This window comes from Mustelus asterias, chromosome 4 (assembly GCF_964213995.1).
Source record: "Mustelus asterias chromosome 4, sMusAst1.hap1.1, whole genome shotgun sequence".
NCBI lineage: Eukaryota > Metazoa > Chordata > Chondrichthyes > Carcharhiniformes > Triakidae > Mustelus > Mustelus asterias.
The window spans coordinates 132,421,853-132,437,111 of record NC_135804.1 but is presented as its reverse complement, the minus strand read 5'-3'; the positions used below and the strand labels follow the sequence as shown (position 1 = coordinate 132,437,111).

Sequence of the window (15,259 nt, the reverse complement as noted above, 5' to 3'; positions counted from 1 at the left end):
ACATCCTCTCATGCCCCTGCAGCAAGCTTTGCCCTTCCACCCACGCTCCATGTCCCCTCATAATACCCCCATGTCAGCCCCTGCCCTTCCACCAACCCACGATGCCCCTTCATGCTAAAGAGGAATACTGCAGGCTCTTCAAACATTCGACTTTGTGCAAATGTATCTTTAAAATTAATTGAAATAATTAAACAGAACAATTTACAAACATCACTTAAACTAATGGATGTTGTAAAGTAAAACAAGAGTATTGGAACATTTTTATCTAATGTCAGAATTATCGGAAGCCACGGTGGCACAGTGATTGGCACTGCTGCCTCACAGCACCAGGGACCCAGGTTTGATTCCCAGCTTGGGTCACTGTCTGTGTGGAGTTTGTACATTCTTCCCGTGTCTGCATGTGTTTCCTCCAGGTGCTCTGGTTTCCTCCCACAGTCCAAAGATGTGCGGGTTAAGTTGATTGGCCATGCTAAATTGCTACTTAGTGTCAGGGGGATTAGCAGGGTAAATATGTGGGGCTACGGGGATAGGTGCTGGGTGCAAATTTTATCGGTGCAGACTTGATGGGCCGAATGGCCTCCTTCTGCACATGATTCTATGAATAGCTGAGCATGTTCTTCCACTCCTCCATGCCCACTGACGAGAGTCGAAGTGCACGGAGTGGGTTTCATTGAAACTAGATGCAGGAGTAGGCCATTCGGCCTTTCGAGCCTGCTCTGCTATTCATTTTGATCATGGCTGATCATCGAATACAATATCTTGATCCCCCCAAGACGGATATCCTATATTTCTGTATTTTCTTATTGTCTTTGTCTTTCCTACATTGCAAATTGACAAGCGTTCTGACTCTTTTGGTTGTTTGGTAAACATCTGACCATAATTCTAAATTTCAAAGGGCGAATCTCTACCTTTATGTTATTCTCCAAACTTAGCTTAATTGTTCTTCTTGACATAAATGTTCCTATCATTCTGGCTCTGCTTTTACAGACCATGGGGTGGCAGTGATCTCTTCTCTTGAGTGGAGACACAACTTGTTCCTCTCAGGAGTATGTATGTTATCAAAGCACTTGTAATGTTAAAGCCTTGGCTGCCTTCAAATACTGTAAGCAAGAGTAGTTACCCATGATGGATATGTGGATCTCCTAGCAACCAGCTTGCTTATCTAGATAAGGGTCCCTCTAGACCTGGAACTTACAGCTCGAAAGAACTTCTGATTCTCTGTCTCAATCTCAACTTCCCTTGTTTAAAATCACCAGGAACAGGATTCAATCCCCATCTGCTTTCGGCATATTCACTCTCTGGCTAACATGTTAACACAAAAGCAGATGGAATATTTGACTGTGGCATTTTAAAATGCTCTAACAACCAAAGCACTTTTGATGTGCAGTCACTGTTCAAAATGTGAAATGTTGTAATAACAGTCAGTCACTAACATACAGAATGGGTTGCAGGGTGATTAAGACTTATCTCGATAGCCACATGGAGTGGGAATGGAGGGATACAAAAGAATGGTCTAGTTTGGACCAGGGAGCGGCGCGGGCTTGGAGGGCCGAAGGGCCTGTTCCTGTGCTGTATTGTTCTTTGTGAGCACATGTCTGGGCAAGCCAAAAGCATGGAGCCAACTCCATGAGGCGCACATTGACACGGGGATAACCACGTGCCTGTGTGTACAGAAATATGACAATAGTACAGCTGAATGCATTGCTGGGAAGATGGTGGAGGAGGGAGGGTCTTCTATTTATGGGACATCAAGACGAATCTTTGGGGGGTTGTGGACGTGATCTGCACAAGTTGGATGGTCTGCGCTTCAATATCTTGCTGGGGAGGTTTGTCACTGCTGTTGGGGTGTTTTAAACTAATTAGCAAGGGAGTGAAATGCTGAGCAGTGTCACAACCATAGATGTGTTCTCAAAGTGGTCTGTGACCTATGGATTTATGTGCGTGTGTGTGTGTGTGTGCATGTGAGTGGGTGCATGTGAGTGTGTGCGAGTGTGTGCGTGTGTGCATGTGCGCATGAGTGTGTGCATTTGCGTATGCGTGTGTGTGAGTGTGCATGTGCGTGAGTGTGCGTTTGCGTATGTGTGTGCGTGAGACTGTGTGTGTGTGTGTGTGTGTGTGTGTGTGTGTGTGTGAATGTGTGAATGTGTGTGTGAGTGTGAGAGTTATTGGCTGGAATTTTAAACCCTGCCCACTACTGGAATCGGAGGGGGTGAGGGGCGGAAGATCCATTCACCTCGGGTGGGATTTTATGGTTTCAGGATGAACTTTCATGATCAGCACATGCACGCAGGATGAATGGCCTCCTTTCCATGTTTATTCTGCCTCAATTATGATGATCACTGAGGAAATACCTGCACAGTGCTCCTATAGAAACCACTATGCTCCCTCATTGCACGATGTATCCTGTGCACAGGGAAGTTAGCAGCCACAAGGATGACATTGTTAACTCCCTTCACTTTGGGGAAGTTTGTTAGACAGATACAGACAGTGGCTAATCTGTCTGTTTCCACGTTTCAGTGGGGAGTAATGCATCAATCAGCTGATTAATTGCTCAATGAATGGCAGGTTGAATGATGTTGCAAGTGACCCCACGGTGGCACAGCAGGATCTGAAGACACCAGAACTCAATATTCTGGTGACCTTCTCTGATTGTATCTCAGGACATATTGCCCGACTCAATCACTGCCTCCTTGTTGCAATGCAAGCTGCAAGTTCAATTGCCCTTCGACATGTCAATGGATATGAGCCTGGCTCTGTGTCTACCTCTGGATATAGTGAGTGTGAGCTGTGTGCCTTCTTCACGTCTCCCCTTTCGCCATTCTCTTCCTTCCTCAGAAAATCCAGGATATGTGGGGCAGCACGGTGGCACAGTGGTTGGGATGGCACAGTGACACAGTGGTTGGCACTGCTGCCTCACAGCGCCAGGGTCCCAGGTTCAACTCCAGCCTCGGGTCACTGTCTGTGTGGAGTTTGCACATTCTTCTCGTGTCTGTGTGGGTTTCCTCCGGGTGCCCTGGTTTCCTCCCACAGTCCAAACTTGTGCGTGTTAGGTTGATTGGCCATGCTAAATTGATGCATTTTGGTGGGAATAATGTAGGGAGGAGCTACACGATAAATGGAAGAACCATAAAGGGTGTAGAGACGCAGAGGGACCTGGGTGTGCAAGTCCACAGATCTTTGAAGGTGGCGTCACAGGTGGAGAAGGTGGTGAAGAAGGCATATGGCATGCTTGCCTTTATAGGACGGGGTATAGAGTATAAAAGTTGGGGTCTGATGTTGCAGATGTATAGAACGTTGGTTCGGCCGCATTTGGAATACTGCGTCCAGTTCTGGTCGCCACACTACCAGAAGGACGTGGAGGCTTTGGAGAGAGTACAGAGGAGGTTTACCAGGATGTTGCCTGGTATGGAGGGGCTTGGTTATGAGGAGAGATTGGGGAAACTGGGGTTGTTCTCCTTGGAAAGACGGAGGATGAGGGGAGACTTAATAGAGGTGTATAAAATTATGAAAGGCATAGATAGGGTGAACGGTGGGAAGCTTTTCCCCGGGTCGGTGGTGACGTTCACGAGGGGTCATAGGTTCAAGGTGAAGGGGGGGAGGTTTAACACAGATATCAGAAGGACATATTTCACACAGAGGGTCGTAGGGGCCTGGAATGTGTTGCCGGGCAAGGTGGTGGAGGCGGACACACTGGGAACGTTTAAGACTTATCTAGACAGCTATATGAACGAAGTGGGAATGGAGGGATACAAAAGAGTGGTCTAGTTTGGACCGGGGAGCGGCGCGAGCTAATTGTTCTTTGTTTCTCGTTTCAAGGCTTCATTCTATGATCATCTTGCTGGTGCCAGTACAGAGCGAGACTGCGGATAGTTGGGAACCTGTCTCGGGGGCAGGGAATTCAGATGGTGTTCGTAAAGCAGAAGTGGAAATGAATAGGGTTGGGAAGCATTTTCTGATCAGGGCCAGTGTGATCTCCTGGACTCGTTTCGATCGCCTCAGGGGGTCGGAGAGGAATTTCCCAGATTTATTTCCCCCATATTGGCCCTGGGGTTTTCACTCTGGGTTTTCGCCTCTCCCTGGAGATCACATGGTCTGGAATGGGGGGGTGGGGGTAGTTAATAGGTTGTGATGAACAAAGCATCGTAGCTGTGAGGGACAGCTCGGTGGATAGGATATTAGGATGTAGATAGGCTGTAAAATTGGGCGGGGATCCTGGATTCAGGATTCAATCCTGGACCGGGGAGCGGCGCGGGCTTGGAGGGCCGGAGGGCCTGTTCCTGTGCTGTATTGTTCTTTGTTCTTGTTTGTTCTAAATTGACCCTAGCATCAGGGGGATTAGCAGGATAAATGCGTGGGGTTATGGGAATAGGGCCAGGGTGGGATTATGGTCGGTACAGACTCGATGGGCCGAATGGCCTCGTTCTGTACTATATTCTATAATTCTACGATATATTTGCAGGAATTTCCATAATGCAAATTTTGATTACACCAATCAAAATTCAGCAGTCACAACTTAGATATCAAAGAAAAATCCAGCAACAGTAACACACCTTGACAGAATATGTATGTCAAGCAATAGTCACTTTACAAGCACAATTCCTATCTACCATGGGAGTCAGGAATTCACTCTATCAGATAAATCCCCTTTTCGTTGCATTGTGATCTGTTATGAGCTCAAAGACTACAGTATTTCCAGTGTGATGATTAGTTCGTGGATCTCCACTAACCTGATGAAGGAGCAGCACTCCGAAAGCTCATGATCCCAAATAAACCTTTTGGTCTTTAACCTGGTGTTGTGAGACATCTTGTTTAGCTCAGTACTTGTTACAAGCACTGTATTGGCTGAGGTGGTCTTTAATTTTGTTGCTCATGTTTGGCCAGTAGAGCACTTTTCTCACCTTCTTCAGACTCGATTGCTTGATGACATGCATGGATGCACGTCGACATCTCTCCCCTCATCTCCTTAGGGATGGTAACAGTCTTCCTTTTGAACAAGATGCCACCTTGGGCTGTCAACTCATCTCGGTTTGCCCAATATGCTTTTGTGACCACAGGTGTGTCCTGGATGCTCTCAGACCACCCTTTCAACACTACTTCTTGCCGCAGTTGGAGCGTTGCATCTTGTTGGGTAATACACTTGACTACCCAAGTTTAAAGGAGATACGAGGGGCAATTTTTTTAAACAGAGGGTGATAAGTGCCTGGAATGTGCTGCCAGAGGAGGTGGTAGAAGCAGATACAATAGCAATGTTTAAGAAGCATCTTGACAGATACATGACGAGGCAGGGAATAGAGGGATACGGATTGTGTAGAGGCAAAAGGTCTTTAGGTTAGAAAAGTGTCATGTGCCAGTGCAGGCTTGGTGGGCCAAAGGGCCTGTTCCTGTGCTGTACTGTTCTTTGTTCTTTGATTTGCGCAAGGCCCCTGTCAGCCAGATTCAATGGGCAGTATTTTCCCATCCTGCCTGCTGCGAGAATCATATCGGGCGGGACAGAGACAATGCAAAGGTCTGTTGACCTCAGGCAGGATTTTACAACATTAGGACAAGCGCAGCCAGAAAATCCCACCCAGTGTCTCTGCTGGGTTAATCACTTCCAGAACATTCTGATCTGCTGCCTCACATTGAATCTGGAAAACTTTGCATCCTGTTGTAGCTTCCTCAACATGCTGCTCTCGACGGCATGTCAGTGATACAGATCTTTTTCCCTTGCCTGAATGTCATGTCCAGATGATAGTTTTTTTTTTAACTCAACTCCACTTCTGACACCACATTACAAGCTCAAAGGCCACTTTTTATTTATTTATTCGTTCACAAGTAGGCTTACATTAACACTGCAATGAAGTTACTGTGAAAATCCCCTAGTCGCCACACTCCGATACTATCTTTCCAATGGTTATTGAACTGGACATAAGATGGATTCCTCATGCCAGGGGTTACATGTCCACAGCAAGCTGGATCGGAGATTTTGTGACGATTTGTGATGGTAGATGCAGGGAGGATATTCCCAATGGTGGGGGAGTCCAGAACCAGAGGTCACAGTCTGAGGATTAAGGTAGACCGTTTCGGACTGAGGTGAGGAGACATTTCTTCACCCAAAGAGTGGTGAGCCTGTGGAATTCATTACCATAGAAAGTAGTTGATGCCAAAACGTTGAATGTATTCAAGAGGCAGCTGGATATAATACTTGGGGCAAATGGGATCAAAGGTTATGGGGAGAAAGCAGGACTGGGCTATTGAGTTGGACGATCAACCATGATCGTAATAAATGGCGGAGCAGGCTCGAAGGGCCGAGTGGCCTCCTCCTGCTCCTTGTTTCTGTGTTTCTCTGGTTGCCTTTCAGGACTTCATGAAACTGCTCCATATTTTGGTCCTAAACTGTTTTCAGGCAGTTGAAGAGCCAGGCAGAAAGAAGACTAAGAGGCTTGTGTTTCTATCGTACCTTTTATAACTTTAGGGTGTCCCAATGCACTCTATGGCCAATGAAATAATTTTCGAGTTTAGTCACTGACATGACATGGAGAAAAATGGCAATTGGTTTTCACACAACAAGATCCCACAAAAAGCAATGGAGGAGTCCATTGACAGCGTCCCACCATTTAATCTGGATCATGGGTGATCTGTGCCTCAGTATAATTTGATTCGGAATCTCTTCATCCCCTTGTCAAACAAAAATCTATTGATCGCACTTTCGAAACCTTCAATTCCTCCCTCCCAGCATCCACAGCCTTTTGAAGGGAGGCAGTTTCTGATTTCCATTGCTCTTTGGAGTGACAAAAGGCACCCTGATTTCACATCTGAACGGTCTAGCTCTAATTATTTTCATTCATTCGTGGGACATGGGTGTCACTGACTTGCCAGCATTTATTGCCCATCCCTAGTTACCCTTGAGAAGGTGGTGGTGAGCTGCCTTCTTCAATCGCTGCAGTCCATGTGCTGTGGGTTGTCCCACAATGCCGTTAAGGAGGGAATTCCAGGATTTTGACCCAGCGAGGATCATAACATTGAACCCTCCTTGCTTTCGGCACATCTTCCAAAATGTGAAATGTAAGAGTTATCCACCACAATTTCTCTCTGAAGATTTATGTTTCACATGATGTAATGGAGCAAATGACATTGGCTGGGATTCTCCAGCCGTTTACGTTGATGGAATTCTTGCCGCTCGTTTCCCAATGGTGTGGGGTTGCTTTGATGAGAATACCCATTGAGAGTGGCAGGACCAGAAGATCACATCACCAGTGAACAGAACACCAGCTCCTGTCTCTGAGAAAAATGCTGAGGGGGGCCAGCGATTCCCGTCTAATGTGTGGTCTGTGTAAAGATCCATATTCAGTGACTGGATAATAGAATTCCCAGCTTCATACAAACCGGGCAGTGTTCTCTACAATAAACAGGAACACTGTGTGCAAGCAATGTTAGACATTGAGTGAAATGGTTTACCACAAGTTGTTAATGGCCTATTATTTGTGCAGGTAAGTGTAAGCTTTTAATGCACCCTTGTAGGTGGTGTGTGTGTCTAGAATGTAAATGTAAATTCCATGTAAGTTGCTAAACGGTTAATTCCAATACCATTTTCTTCCTGCTGACATTCTGACAAGTCTTCAGTCTCCTCCCGCACAGCAATCACGTATTTAAGCCCAGGCCAAAAAAGAGATGAGGACTAATTCAAGTGGTCCATCATGATGGGCAAGTGCATTAGGCATTATCACTGTCTGTCCTTCAACTTCACTATAGATGGTCTGGTTGCAGGACTTTGATATGCTGCCATGTTCCATTGCTAACTTAATTCAATGATTAAATATTGTACTTTCCATTTTAATCCAGCTTCTTAAAAATAGGGGGATGTGCCATATTTTATCAAAAGGGAAAAGAAGGGAAAGAGAAAGCAATGCACGGGTGTTGCGGTGGCACAGTGGTTAGCACTGCTGCCTCACAGCGTCAGGGACCCGGGTTCGATTGCTGTCCGCGCTTGTTCTTTAGGAGATGTATGAGGCAGATTTTTTACACAGAGGGTGGTGGATGTCTGGAACTCGCTGCTGGGAGAGGTAATGGAAGCAGATACGATTGTGACTTTTAAAAGGGCGTCTTGGCAAATACATGAATAGGATGAGAATGGAAGGATATGGTCCCCGGAAGGGTCGGGGGTTTTATTTCAATCGGGCAGCCTGGTCGGTGCAGGCCTGGAGGGCTGAAGGTCCTGTTCCTGTGCTGTAATTTTCTTTGTTCTTTGTGCATAGTTTGTACATTCTCCCCATGTCTGTGTGGGTTTCCTCCGGATGCTCCGGATTCCTCTCACAGCCAAAGATGTGCGGGTTAGGTGGATTGGCCATGCTAAATTGCCCCTTAGTGTCAAGGGGACTAGCTGTGGTAAAAGTGTGGGGTTACAGGGATAGGGCCTGGGTGGGATTGTTGTCGGTACAGACTCGATGGGCCGAATGGCCTCCTTTTGCACTGTAGGACTCTATGATTCTCTTTGACTTGCATTAATCCAGCCTTTTTATGCACACATTCAAAGAATGTCCCAAAGTGGTTAACAGTGAGTACAGGATGTTTTTTAACTACAGTCACTGTTGTAGGAATGTAGGAAATGCAGCAGCAACATTGTGCACAGTAATCTCCCACAAACGGCAATGTGAAAATAACCGGATAATTTGATTTTTGGGTGATCTAATCTGATTTGATTTGATTTATTATTGTCATGTGTATTAGTATGCAGTGAAAACTATTATTTCTTGCGCACTATACAGACAAAACATACCGGACATAGAGAAGGAAAGAAGTGCAGAATGTTGTGTTCCAGTCATAGCTAGGGTGTAGAGAAAGATCAACTTAATGCAAGGTCGGTCCATTCAAAAGTCTGATGGCAGCAGAGAAGAAACTGTTCTTGAGTCAGTTGGTACATGACCTCAGACATTTGTACATTTTTCCTGATGGAAAAAGGTAGAAGATTGTAAGTCCGGGATGCATGGAGTCCTTGATTATTTTGGCTGCTTTTCCAAGGCAGCAGGAAGTGTGGCCAATGCCAATGGGTGGAAGGCTGGTTTGAGTGATGGATTGGGCTACTTTCACGACCCTTTGTAGTTTATTGCAGTCTTGGGCAGAGCAGGAGCCATTCCAAGCTCTGATGCAACCAGAAAGAATGCTTTCTATGGTGCATCTGTAGAAGTTGGTGAGAGTTGGAACGGACATGCCAAATTTCCTCAATATCTTGAGTAAGTAGAGGTGTTGGTGGGCTTTCTTAACTATAGCGTCTGCATGGAGGGACCAGGACAGTTTCTTGGTGAATTGGGCACCTAAAGACTTGCAGCTCTCGACCATCTGGAATTAAGAATCCATAGATGACCATGAAACCATTGTCAATTGTCGGAAAAACCCATCTGGTTCACTAAAGTCCTTTAGGGAAGGAAATCTGCCATCATTAGCTGAACTGGACTAGGTGTGACTCCAGAGCCATAGCAATGTGGTTGACTCTCAACTGCCCTTGGGCAACTAGGGATGGGCAATAAATGCTGATCAACCAGCGATGCCCATGTTTCACGAATGAATAAAAAAACATCTACTTCAACCCCGTTGATGTAGACAGGGACATGCCCTCCACTATGCTTTCTGTAGTCCATCTCCTTTGTTTTGCTGACATTGAGGGAGCGATTATTGCTGCTGCACCAGTTCACCAGATTCTCTATCTCAATCCTGTAGGCTGTCTCATCATTGTTTGTGATCCGACCCTCTACGGTGGTGCCGTCAGCAAATTTGAAAATTGAGTTGGAGGGGAATGTGGTCACACATTCAGAGGTGTACGGGGGGGTATTTTAAGGGGATTTGAGGATACAGCCTTGCAGAGCACCGGTGTTGAGGATGATCATGGCGAAGTGTTGTTGCCTATCTTTATTGGCTGTGGTCTGTGGGTAGGAAGTCTTGGATCCAGTTGCAGAGGGAAGAGCTGAGCCCCAGGCCACAAAATTTGTAGACGTGTCTTGTAGGAATAATGGTGTTAAAGGCTGAGCTGTAGTCTGTGAATAGGAGTCTGACATAGGGGTCTTTGTTGTCTAGGTGTTCCAGGGTTGAGTATAGGGTCAGCAAGATGGCGTCTGCTGTGGACTTGTTGCGGCGATAGGTGTCCAGGCAATCTGGGTGGCTGGAATTGATTTGTGCCATGACTAACCCTTCGAAGCACTACATACTGATGGTGTTGGTTGAGTGACAAAAAGTGAACAGGGTTGTAAGAAAAAACTTCTAATCACTAGCAGACCACAAGAGTGAAAAGTATTTTCACATGAAGGATGTGAATGGGAGACAAAGATCCCAAAAAGTATGAATGTAAATGTGGAATGGGTGGGCCATCCACTTGCAATTCTAGTCATTGGAACCTGAGAGCTCCAATTTTAACTGGGGAACAATAGGGAGTGAGATTATTTGAATTCACTCACTGTTTCAGAAATTAGGTCTGTTACGTTACATTACATTTGGCCGGTTAGTTACGTTACTTCTTAGGCCTTATTTATTTGTTGGCAGCCTAATTTTCAGAACTTTCTTGTTCCAATAGGGAAACATATCTGTTTGGGTCTCTCTTGGTTGTGATTTTTTTCCTTCCCTGCTATTAACTCCCAGTTTGAAAGGCCCAGTGGCTATGATGTATAAGTCTTTTGGTTGAAATTGCCGTCAGACCTCAATGATTGAATCCGGACTGCTGTGTTGAGCAGACCTGAGGATATTACAAATTGTTAAAAGAAAAACCTTTCAAAGGACATTGTTGGACTTTTTCAATGGCTGCCATAGATCAACTGACTTTTTCGAACTGGCAAGTTGGCCATCTTTCACGTAGCATCTTTCATTGCCAGGACTCATCCCAAATCGGCAAGGGCAATGAAGCCTCAGATATCCTGTCTCCGGAACTGCCAGGTAAGAAAAGGGAAGCTATTGAAACTGAAAATGCGCAAGGAAGTGTTCTACCTCCATTGTATGTTGATGCCTTTGTCCATGGGAGGTGGAGCTACTTTATTAATATGAACAGACTACTGATTGGTTCCCATGGTGTACGAATGGCCAGGTATCACCTAACTGAAACTCACGGCAGAAACCTGACGATTAACATTTCACTTTTTTCATAGCCAAGCATTTTTTTTATTCATTCATGGGATATGGGCATTGCTGGCTGGGCCAGCATTTATTGCCCATCCCTAACTGCCCTTAGAAGCAGTTAAGCGTCAACCACATATGGGTCTGCAGTCACATGTAGGCCAGACCAGGTAAGGGCGGCAGATTTCCTACAATAAAGGACATTGTAGCGGCACGGTAGCACAGTGGTTAGCACTGCTGCTTCACAGCTCCAGGGACCTGGGTTCGATTCCCGACTTGGGTCACTGTCTGTGTGGAGTTTGCACATTCTCCTCGTGTCTGCATGGGTTTCCTCCGGGTGCTCCGGTTTCCTCCCACAGTCCAAAGATGTGCGGGGTAGGTTGATTGGCCATGCTAAAAATTGCCCCTTAGTGTCTTGGGATGCGTAGATTAGAGGGATTAGCGGGTAAAATATGTAGGGATATGGGGGTAGGGCCTGGGTGGGATTGTGGTCGGTGCAGACTCGATGGGCCGAATGGCCTCTTTCTGTACTGTAGGGATTCTGTGATTCTATGACATTAATGAACCAGATGGGTTTTAACAACAATCAGTAATGGTTTCATGGTCATCATTTGATTTTTAGTTCCAGAATTGTCCTTGAGTTCAGATTCCAGCATCTCCTGTGGTGGGATTTGAACCCAGGTCTCCAGAGCACGACTCTGGGCCTCTAGATTACTAGTCCAGTGACAATACCACAACGTCACCACCACTCCAAAGGCTAAAAGGTTAATGCCTCCTTGGAACCTATTCTCTGAAAGATTCTAAATTTGCTGGAAAAACAACCTGATCCTCCGGCTGCAAGAACTATCACGGCTGTTTTTCTCAACTGATCACACATCTTTTGTCTCACAGAGAACTCCATAAAATCTTGTCTTCAGCCACCTGGACTTACCCGGATCAATTCCTGAATGGAAGACCACCCCCTCTCACTGGACTCCAATATTCATGTGAATTATTACCGAACCTGTTTGATTTAGTATTTGTATCAGTGAAACTTCCTGCTTTTTCTGCATTCTTTCCTGTGAATTGGTGTGTGCGAATAAATAACGTTCCTCATTCAAAAATCCAAGCAAACCAGCTATTAGTCACTTGGTAAAACAACTATTAAACACGTCTCAGCCTTATCAAAATCAACCCACTCTGATTACGGACAGCAGGTTAGAAAAATTTGAGGGTTCAAACTGTGTTTCTTTTCCCTGTCTGTAACAGGGACCTAACATGCTGTGTAAAGAAGGATCCTCGTAGCTTTGAGCAAGCATCCCAACCACCTGTGCTGTAAAGCAGGTTAAAATTTGCAATGTGTTCCTGGAGGCAATCTCACAAGTCAGCAACCCCAGAGAATTTTTACCCAATTGTCTGATTTCTGCAAGATAGGTAGGGTTAAGACTGCCTTACCGAAGTAGCACATACAGAGGTCAATTCTCTTTCCCTTGGACTCCCAACACATCACATCTTCAACCAAAAGAGAAAATGCTGAAAAATCTCAGTAAGTCTGGCAGCATCTGTGGAGATGCTGCCACAGATGCTGCCAGACCTGCTGAGATTTTCCAGCATTTTCTCTTTTGGTTTCAGATTCCAGTATCCAAGGTAATTTACTTTTTTTTGTATCCTGTCTTCAACTCGAAAGTAGCAGAAAACTTACTGTATCCTTGGAAGGACAAAGTACGGCAAAACGCACATTAGGATTATCTTCATCAGAGAGCCATAGGGTGGGATTTTCCGGCCATACTCACCCCAAAACCGGAAAATACCACCCGAGGTCCGTCCCCGCCCTCTACGATTCCCGTGGCGGGCAGGGTGGGAAAATTCTCCCCACAGAGTTTTACAACACATAAAGAGGACCTTTGGCCCATCATGTCTGTGCTCACCATTAAACACCTAACTATTCTCATCCCATTTTTCAGCACTTGGTCCGTAACCATGTATGCTGTGGCGTTCCAATGCTCATCTAAATGTGTATTATATTCTGTTAGGTTTCCGCCTCTACCACCCTTCCAGGCAGTGAGTTCCAGATTCCCACAACCCTCTGGGTGAAAATGTTTTTCCTCAAATCTCCTCCACACCACCTGCAGCACAGTAGCTCAGTAGTTAGCACTGCTGCCTCATAACACCAGGGATCCAGGTTCGATTCCCGGCTTGGGTCACTGTCTGTGCAGAGTCTGCACGTTCTTTCCGTGTCTGCGTGGGTTTCCTCTGGATGCTCTGGTTTCCACCCACAGTTCAAAAGATGTGCTGGTTCAGTGCGCGGCTATGTTAAATTCTCCCTCAATGTACCCGACACGCACTGGAGTGTGGTGACAAGGAGATTTTCACAGTAACTTCACTGCAGTGTTAATGTAAGCCTACTTGTGACAATAATAAATTAACTTTAAGCAAGGGCAACAAGCAGTCTGAATACAATGCTTCGAGACTGTACATCACAGCAAGACTGAAGTAATAAGGGAAATTGTTGTATGAAAATATTCCACTTAGCTCTCTCATTAAATCTTAAAGACAGCAGAAGTAACTAAGAGTACAATGTAAGTCTGCAGGTTAACTGCAGCCTGCTAACTCAGCCAGGCTTGTCGCACTTGCACTTGTGTACAATTAGGTTCACTTTAACACTCTAAATTAGAGGCACAATATCATTGTGTTTGTGTCTTGTCTTCTTTTGTGTCATTCTGACGCTACAAACACCAATGTTTTTTCCTTACAACCCAAGACTATAGGACCTCAGAGTAGAAATGGAGCATGCAGGAAGGGTCATTGATACCGATCTGTAGGGTCAGCACAGTTAACAGAATAGTCAGAGTGAAATCCTGGCTAAAGATTGAAAAAGGGAGAGTTCAACTTGAATGTGTACAATCTGCAACAAAGCAGCTGCTGTAATCTCAATGTTAGTCATGCATCAGTGTAACACTGAACCTTGAATAAACAAGTTTTTGGACTCAGTTTCCAAGAATATATCCTTGGCCATTTGGACATAGACATGCAGTCTTCGTCTGCATGAGATTTATAAAGAAAACATCATGTTCCTTGGAATAGAATGCTCACAACATTCTAAGAAACTCACTCCAAGTTAATAAAAATTGATCCGTACACTTTAGCTCAGATTGGCACGGGTTGACTGCAGATAACTATAAATTGGTAATGAAATGAACGGTAATCAATATCTTGTGTGTGTCTTTTGTAGATTAACACTGCAGGAGAAATTTAGTTTGTAAAGCTAGGTTTAAAATCCTCGTCCTTATTTTCAAATCTCGCGATAGCTTCAGAGAACCACAGAAAAGTCACAGCACAAAAGGAAGTCATTCGGCCCATCTTGTCCATGCCACTCCGTGGGCCCAGCCCATAGCCCTGTAGCTTAAAGCACTTAGGGTGCAGGTCCAGGTAGTTTTTAAAAGAGTTTGGGGTCTCTGCCTCCACCACCAACTCAGGCAGTGAATTCCAGGCTCCCACCACCCTCTGCGTAAAAAGGATTTTCCTCATGTCCCTTCTACACCTTCTGCCACTGATCTAGAATCTGTGTCCCCTGGTTCTAGAATTCTCCACCAATGGATTATTTTTTTCCTATCCACTTTATCTCTTCCCCTCATAATTTTGTACACCTCAAACAAATGACCTCTTAGCCTTCTTTGTTCCAAGGAAAATAACCCCATCCTATCCAATCCCTCCTCATAACTACACTTTTCTACCCCAGACAACATTCTTGTAAACCTCCTCTGCACTCTCTCCAGAGCAATTATGTCCTTCCTATAAAGTCATCTCCTCACTATCATCCTAAATCATAGTCCTAGAATCCTCTGAGCTCTTCCATTTCTGGCCTCTTTTGTATCTGCGACTTAGATTGGAGCACCATAGGCAGTGATGTCTTCAGTTGCCTAATCTTTAAGCTCTGGAGCTCTGTCCTTAAACTACTCCATATCTCCACCTCTCTTTCTCCCTTAGGGCACTCTTTAAAAAAATCACCCCTTTGACCAAGTGTTGATCACTTGACCTAATATCTCCTTAAAGGTTCATTGCCAGATTTGACCAATTACATTCCTGTGAGTCTCCCTGTGTTCTGGAAAAGGCATCTTTTTTCCTTGCAAGGCCTTCAGCCTTCCAAGCTTGATGACACTTGCTCTGGCCTCCTCCCCCCTTCCTCTAGAAAGAAGACTTACTCATT

The 15,259-nt window shown here is 45.3% G+C and overlaps 1 long non-coding RNA gene across 1 annotated transcript in view; it reads left to right on the top strand.

Annotated features, from left to right (window-relative positions):
• LOC144492994 (uncharacterized) overlaps positions 1-14,249 on the top strand; it is a 33,587-nt gene extending 19,338 nt beyond the window's left edge. Inside the window, exons 2-3 of the long non-coding RNA XR_013497668.1 lie at positions 10,836-10,896; positions 11,965-14,249. This is a non-coding gene — a long non-coding RNA (uncharacterized LOC144492994). The remainder of the gene's footprint in view (positions 1-10,835; positions 10,897-11,964) is intronic.
• The last annotated feature ends 1,010 nt before the right edge of the window (positions 14,250-15,259 follow it).